The sequence below is a fragment of the Diaphorina citri genome, unplaced genomic scaffold, assembly GCF_000475195.1.
Source record: "Diaphorina citri unplaced genomic scaffold, Diaci psyllid genome assembly version 1.1 scaffold80, whole genome shotgun sequence".
Lineage (NCBI taxonomy): Eukaryota > Metazoa > Arthropoda > Insecta > Hemiptera > Psyllidae > Diaphorina > Diaphorina citri.
The window spans coordinates 141,348-150,013 of NW_007377517.1; the positions used below are offsets into that span (position 1 = coordinate 141,348).

General features: G+C 34.9%; 1 long non-coding RNA gene across 1 annotated transcript; it reads left to right on the forward strand.

Moving 5' to 3' along the window:
- Positions 1–3,033: 3,033 nt before the first annotated feature.
- On the forward strand, positions 3,034–4,655 carry LOC103522535. The gene is made up of 2 exons (XR_001809878.1): positions 3,034–3,757; positions 4,073–4,655. It is a non-coding gene; the product is annotated as an uncharacterized LOC103522535 (long non-coding RNA).
- The last annotated feature ends 4,011 nt before the right edge of the window (positions 4,656–8,666 follow it).

The following is an 8,666-nucleotide window of genomic DNA, read 5'->3' on the forward strand; positions in this document are numbered from 1 at the left end:
TATTCTATTTATATGTGGACCGTCGGGGTCGATGCTAGTCGACTATGTATATTAATGTGGACACAGCTTTAGAGTAAAAGATGGAGATTTATTATTATCTACTGTTGTTGTTTGAAAAATCATTTTCCGGCAACCAAGTCCAGGGGTGTTCTTTTAATTAATCCCAGGTATTCAATCCTAACCAATATATCAAGAGATTATAATTTGTAAATAATCTCAAAGCATATAAATTGACCAAATACAACTCCACAGTCATTTTATTATTCCAATCAAAAGATGTTTTCGCAAAAATTAATTATTTTGCCATAAAACAAGCGGGGCCCGTCCCTCCGGGAATTTTTCGATCTTGGTTAAAGAAAATCAGTATTTATGTACATACCTATTTTATTTAATGTTCTATGCCGTGCTTAAACGAATTTATTTACTGAAACGTAACTAGGAGGAGATGAACAAGCGGGGCCCGTCCCTCCGGGAATTTTTCGATCTTGGTTAAAGAAAATCAGTATTTATGTACATACCTATTTTATTTAATGTTCGGAGATTATAATTTGTAAATAATCTCAAAGCCTATAAATTGACCAAATACAACTCCACACTCATTTTACTATTCCAATCAAAAGATGTTTTTGCAAAAATTAATTATTTTGCCATAAAAAAATGCTGACAGGTTCTTTTATTTGTCCAAGCATTGAAACACCCCTCGCTGGTTATGTTGTCATAATTTCCTGGTAATTTAAATTTCAATGGAACCCATTTGTTAGAAAACAGGCAAAATTGCAAAATATCCAACAGATCAGAAGTCTTGACCTTTTTATCACGCCTAAATTAAATTATTTAGATTTACCATGATAATTATGCTACTCATGAAGGGTTCTTTTATTTGTCCAAGCATTGAAACACCCCTCGCTGGTTATGTTGTCATAATTTCCTGGTAATTTAAATTTCAATGGGACCCATTTGTTAGAAAACAACAGGCAAAATATCCAACAGATCAGAAGTCTTGACCTTTTTATCACGCCTAAATTAAATTATTTAGATTTACCATGATAATTATGCTACTCAAATTTGTTTTTAACGACTTGATATTTTGTTTACTATACAACATACAGTGATAATATTGTTGATGGTGTATTGATTTTTGGTTAAATTTTAATTTCCCCTAAAGAGTCTTCTCCATATGTGTGTTTTGAATGACGTAAATCTCAAGTGATAAGTCCTGCTATGATTTTTATGAGTGTCATTATTTTCAATAACTTAATATTCTGTGGCATTAATCAACATACAACATACAGTGATGATATTGTTGATGGTGTATTGATTTTTGGTTAAATTTTAATTTCCCCTAAAGAGTCTTCTCCATAATATGTGTGTTTTGGATGACGTAAATCTCAAGTGATAAGTCCTGCTATGATTTTTATGAGTGTCATTATTTTCAATAACCTAATATTCTGTGTGTTTTGGATGACGTAAATCTCAAGTGATAAGTCCTGCTATGATTTTTATGAGTGTCATTATTTTCAATAACCTAATATTCTGTGGCATTAATCAATTCAAACATTCTAAGAACTACGAAGTACTTAATCACACATGAAGATGATCATTATGAATAAATTTTAACTCCTTAATGATTTTAATTGGGTCGTGGAACATACTCGTAATCATTGTCAATTAAGATAAAAATGTTTTGTTTTCTTTGTCAACTCTAATGGAACCATCACAAACTCTTTATAAGAACCCTTTTGATATTCAGACACATGATCAACAATTGGATGTTTATTGATCAAAGAAGTCACTGAAGACCGATTCCCAATACAATGTCACACTCCAAACAAGTAGAGTCACAATATAATTATGTACCTACTTATACACATGTTTAAAATTAAGAAAAAAGGAAAAAGACGTCACCAATGTGAATGAAAATTTCCAATGGAATGTTGATTTTGGCTGTGATGTGCAACCAGTCAAAGGCTGGCAGCTGCTCTGTTTGTTTGTTAAATAAATGTTTCTCTCTACTGACGTGACAATTAAATGGGAGTCCACTATCCACATCTGCCGTTCAAGCTAGAGTACCTATGTTTCCATCAAATTGCCAGTAAAGGTCGGGATACAGCTAACCACACCGAGCCCGTACCGCGTCCTCCCCAGCAGAGTCCGTGACACGGACGACTGTTGGTGTGGTGATAGGAGAACACACTTGCCCGACCGTTTTTTGTTGTTGTGGTTTGATAGGGGGAACTGTAACTGCTAAGGTCTTATCCTCCTGAAAGGGAAGAGAGAAGGAAAGACAGGATAGAAGAAAGCCGGCCGTTCCGGGAACAAACCTTATCCGTGTAGGATAAAATCCGCCCCGGACAGGAATCGAACCCACGACCGTTTGTTGAATGGTCTGTGACCGGAGCCCGGGAGAGTGACCTGAACGGATGGTGGAAATCGGGCTTCAAACTTTTCAGCCAGATTCCAAAATGAAATTCTAATTCTGGTCCGTAATGATCGGAATCACAGTTCTCAACTATTTAGAGGGATCGACACACAGCAGAACACAAATCACCACACAACATACGGTGCAATAAAACTCGAAATTTCAAACCAAAAATAGAAAGTAATACAGATAGATCTAATGCACGCAACTCCAAAAACTATACATTAGATCCGGCAGCTCATAAGACAAGAATTACAAAACAAGACGACGAGAATTACAAAACAACTAATAACAACAAAAGGCGAGGAACATTTCTACAAGCATATACAATATTAGACGTACAGAATAGATTCTTGAATTCTTCCAAGCGAGAAGGAAAAAGTCTCAATATTCCACTTGGCAACATTCCGAAGAGGAAACAAGATTGTTGACAACCAAGAACGTCTCTTATCGTCGGTTAAAGGCAGCAAAATAAAACTACCAACTCTGTATTTGATCTTTAGGTGAAGGCAAAAAATTGCTACCCAATCGGTCTTTGATCTTTGGCTAAAGGCCGTAAACCATAACTACACAATCGATCTTTGGATAAAGGCAGAAAACTAACAGTCAAGGCAGCAAAATAAAACTACCAACTCTGTATTTGATCTTTAGGTGAAGGCAAAAAATTGCTAACCCAATCGGTCTTTGATCTTTGGCTAAAGGCCGTAAACCATAACTACACAATCGATCTTTTTGGATAAAGGCAGAAAACTAACCAGTCAACCAGTCATTCCAGTTGGCAGACAAATTCCGCTTTGAAATTAACATGTGTGGCGTCAAGATCATAATCCATGGCATTCTGGTGGGTTGTATGTTCTATTTGTACACACGGGCAATACAACAACACTGAAGACATTGGTCAATGTGATGACGAAGTGTCCATCCCTGTGAAACTTAACTCTGAGAGTCTAAAGTCTGTTTCTGATCTGCGAAACTTATCTCTCTTGGAAATTGGAAAATCATCTCCGGACATACAATTTAAAATGAATCTCTGAAATTCCACCCACAAACTCAAAATCTAGCCTGTAAAAAGAAAAGAGAAATCAAAACCTTAAATAACAAAGAACCTTCCACATTTGGCAAAATTTTAGGATTTGCACCCGAAAGACATTGAATTAAAACCAAGTTTACCAAATTAAGAAGTTCTCTATCGCTGAGCTCTGTCCGAAATTTACTCACGGAAACACTGTTGGAAGCATTAATACAAAATGATGCTGTTTGTTCCAAATGTCATTGTGTACGCAGTGGTGGCAGGAACTTTGTTATACACCTGTTGCAGATACAGATGTACCTGCTGTTGTGAGTAGAATCAGTAAACTAGTGCCCAAAATTGAAGCAGTGCAAAGAGAGCATACTCCATTCTTTTTAGAATGGAGTATGATAATACCCATAATACAGCATACAAATGTAAAAGTTTATCTTTATCGAAGTTTAAATTCAAAGGGACCACCTAAAGTAAGGTTGAACTATTATTTAAGTAACAGAAGCCAATTTCATACTTTACTAAACAACTTACATAGTCTTCCTGACGCAGAATTTCAGATAGGGTTACGGCTCTACTTTCTGCAGAGTTGAATGCAATAACATCAATCTGATTGTCTTTCCGCTTTCCAGGTAGCGTTCGCATGTAACCACTGATGAATCTGCAAACACAAAATAAACATTAATATTAGAACCACTTTTTGAAGACAAGATGCACCATCAAAACGGAAAAGACAAGATAACAAAACCTGGCCCATCCATTGAAACAAGATTGATGGGAATGAAATGTCATATGAGATATTTATGAGATATGAAAGAAGAATGTATAAAAAGTTTAAGTGAAATTTAATAGCCCAACAACGTTGATTCGCTCGTTTCGCATTCGTACACCAGCTTGGATTGGTTTGCACATTTCCTCGATTGCAAAAAATCACTTAGGCGAGAGGTCCAGGTCTTCTTTCTGAGGTCAGTTGTCCAAGTGTCCTCCTAAAGCTTGGCTTACTCCTGATTTTTACTTCCTGAGATTAGCAATGTAGTCTGTCAATAGCTGATTTAGTTACGGAGGTCTAACATAATCCATTCAAAGCGATTTCTTTGGACATTGTCTGATGAGATTCCAGTTTCCTTGCATTGACGTTGATTACAATATGAGTGAATGTGCCAGGAGGTACGTTTTTGCTAAGCATTAAATCATCATTATCAAGTTGACAATGAACTTGTGTTTTGCAAAGAGGATTACTTTTTTGGCGAATGGTTTAACAAGAGAGCTTATAGAGTTTCCTAGGCTTGAGTTGACGTTGGATAGACATGACTTGATCTCTATTTAAGAACTTATTTATGGCGAAGGGGTGTTCCTGATTTTTTACAATTAAGAACCTGACAGATTTTGACCTTACTATACCGTCAGAGTGGTATGTGTTTGATCCTTCATCAGTTTGAGATCGAACTTCTTGAGTGAATGTGATTTACTAACGTTTCATTTAATTTGGCTGTCACTTTCTTTACATTTGTTAGTGCTCTTTTCTTTCTTATTTTCGTTCAGATCACTGAGGACTACAATTTTATTTTATATCCTTTCTATTTAAAGACAATCTGTGGACATTATTTACGTTATGATTGACTCGTGAGATAAAAAGAATATCTCGGAGCTTATCAATACAATTTAAGACGTTCAACGATAAAAATAAATCATGTTCTTTAGCTGGAAAGATAAAAGAGATGCCCTTGGACATTATTTACGTTATGATTGACTCGTGAGATAAAAAAAATATCTCGGAGCTTATCAATACAATTTAAGACGTTCAACGATAAAAATAAATCATGTTCTTTAGCTGGAAAGATAAAAGAGATGCCCGGCTGTCACTTTCTTTACATATTTTGTTAGTGCTCTTTTCTTTCTTATTTTCATTCAGATCACTGAAGACTACAATTTTATTTTATATCCCTTCTATTTAAAGACAATCTATGGACATTATTTACGTTATGATTGACTCGTGAGATAAAAAGAATATCTCGGAGCTTATCAATACAATAAGACGTTCAACGATAAAAATAAATCATGTTCTTTAGCTGGAAAGATAAAAGAGATGCCCTTACTTATTTCGTTATCGGAGAAAGATTTCCACATTTTTGTACACAATGGCAAAAATAATTTGACTATACTAAGAAATATCCGCGGAACAGTCATAATGACGCATCTTGCGAAAGATAATGGATATTTTTTGCCATTGGAAATCCATTACTAACTCTATCATCCTATTTCGTCAATATTGATAAAGGGTCCATTACTAACTCCATATCTTGAAAATTGTCTTAATTGGGTGACAGATGCAAAGAGGAATTTTTCGAATAACTATCAATATCAACTGCATAAAAATCTCACTTATACTTGTTATTAACATTTTAATTTAACATAACTTGAATTTTATTTTAACTGTAATAATTTTATTCTGCCTGAAAAGTATGGTGTGTCGTTTTGGCAACCCAAACTTTGGGCAGTCCGTCAATAAATTTTATTGATCGTTTCTCTCATCAATAGGCGATTTTTCTCGCGAACTAAATATAAATAATTTCAATGTCAATAGTTTTAAATCAAGTAGGTACCTACACAACCTACTCGAAAATAAAATTTAGTTACTTATTAATTTAACCAATTTATTAAGAATCGTTTTTTTTTTTTTAAGAGGTTTGACAGAGGGAACTGTAACTGCTATAGGGTCTTATCGTCCGATTATGAATAAATTTTAACTCTTTAATGATTTTAATTGGGTCGTGGAACATACTCGTAATCATTGTCAATTAAGATAAAAATGTTTTGTTTTCTTTGTCAACTCTAATGGAACCGTCACAAACTCTTTATAAGAAATAAGAAACCTTTTGATATTCAGACACATGTTCAACGATTGGATATTTATTGATCAAAGAAGTCACTGAAGACTGAAGACCGATTCCCACTACAATGTTTCACTCCAAACAAGTAGAGTCACATATATGTTTAAAATTAAGAAAAAAGGAAAAAAGACGTCCCCAATGTGAATGAAAATTTCCAATGGAATGTTGATTTTGGCTGTGATGTGCAACCAGTCAAAGGCTAGCAACTGCTTTGTTTGTTTGTTAAATAAATGTTTCTCTCTACTGACGTGACAATTAAATGGGAGTCCACCCAAGCTAACTAGGCTGGCTAAGAATCGTTGATAAATCAACTTTTAAAACCCGACCAATTTAAACAACATAAATCAATAATAAAAAATTCCTTTTAAATTAATGAAGAGTGTTTCTTTTTTAAAGCTCTTCAAATTAATGGGAAATAATAAGATTAACTACTTTAAAAAAATCTAAAAATGAAAGGCAAAGTGAACATGAAGATAAATTGTACCTAAGTGATCTAAAAAAAAAAAAACAAATGTCGGCCACAGTAAATACATCCATCGCAATGAGGCCATCGGCCGGTGGTTCCCCGCTGAAAATGGCCTGGTGTCGCCATTTGAGGCCCCGATTCAATCTGGCCTTCACCGCCCTGCATCCGTGGTCCAAAATCAAGTGGAAAGGCCGAAAAGTGACTCCTGAGTAAGTAGATACATTGTAGCACTTTCTTTTATGACGAGCTTTTTATAGGTAAGTTCTTCTATTGTTGTTTTTTTTTTCAATGACATTGAACCGCTTCTTTCATGGTGTTACCATTTGAAGCCGGTTTTTTAGACTTTTCTCGAAAACGAAGTTATGAAAATGACCCATAGGCTCTTGTTGGAAATAAGGAGATCTACTTACCCTGAGCCGTTGTCAGTGCTTTTCTGGCGCACCCTGTATATCCATTTAAAATTGCTGAAGTCAAATCTTCCTTATATTCCTCATTTCCTAATATGTATTTACTGAGTAGGTAACGAGCTGTAAAGAGCTATACCTCATTTAGCATGATATGGAAAACCTGAAAAACTCAAATCTCATTTGGAAATACCTAGTACCTACCTATATTGATAACCTCCTAGTACAAGAACTTATCCCACATTTGAACAATAAGTATAATTCAGACAACAGACAATAAATAATTTACCCTGAGCCGTTGTGAGTGCTTTTCTGGCGCACCCTGTGGGAGTAGTATCCATTTAAAATTGCTGAGGTCAAATCTTCCTTGTTTTTTCTCATTTCCTAATATGTATTTACTGAGTAGGTAACGAGCTGTAAAGAGCTATACCTCATTTAGCATGATATGGAAAACCTGAAAGACTCAAATCTCATTTGGAAATACCTAATACCTACCTACCTATATTGATAACCTCCTAGTACAAGAACTTATCCAACATTTGAACAATAAGTATAATTCAGACAACAGACAATAAATAATTAGACTGGGAGATGCACCTAAACATATGCCTATACTCAAGTATTAGGTACCTATACCTATACAATAGGCACATAATAGTATGCTATACTTACACATCATTATCATTAATGGGATTCCCAATGCATTTCTAAATTGACTTTTATAGGTCAAAATCGTGCTAGTCAAAATCGATATTATACGTGCGTTACGGGAAGTGAAAAAATAACAATAATTTTGACTGCTACCAATCACAATATTTCAAACCAGTAGGTAATCTATTGACGCTACTGTTCAAACATTGTTCCGAACTTCCCATTTGAATTTAGATTGATGATGCGTTTGGGTCTGAATTACCTATAATAAATAATTAGACTGGGAGATGCACCTAAACATATACCTATACTCAAGTAGGTACCTATACCTATGCAATAGGCACATAATAGTATGCTATACTTACCTACATATCATTATCATTAATGGGATTCCCAATGCATTTCTAAATTGACTTTTATAGGTCAAAATCGTGCTGGTCAAAATCGACATTATACGTGCGTTACGCCGTTACGGGAAGTGAAAAAATAACAATAATTTTGACTGCTAGGTACCAATCACAAAATTTCAAACCAGTAGGTAATCTATTGACGCTACTGTTCAAACATTGTTCCGAACTTCCCATTTGAATTTAGATAGATGATGCGTTTGGGACTTTTATAGGTCAAAATCGTGCTGGCCAAATCGATATTATACGTTCGTTACGGGAAGTGAAAAAATAACAATAATTTTGACTGCTATTTCAAACCAGTAGGTAATCTATTGACGCTACTGTTCAAACATTGTTCCGAACTTCCCATTTGAATTTAGATAGATGATGGGTTTGGGTCTGAATTACCTATTGATACTCAAACA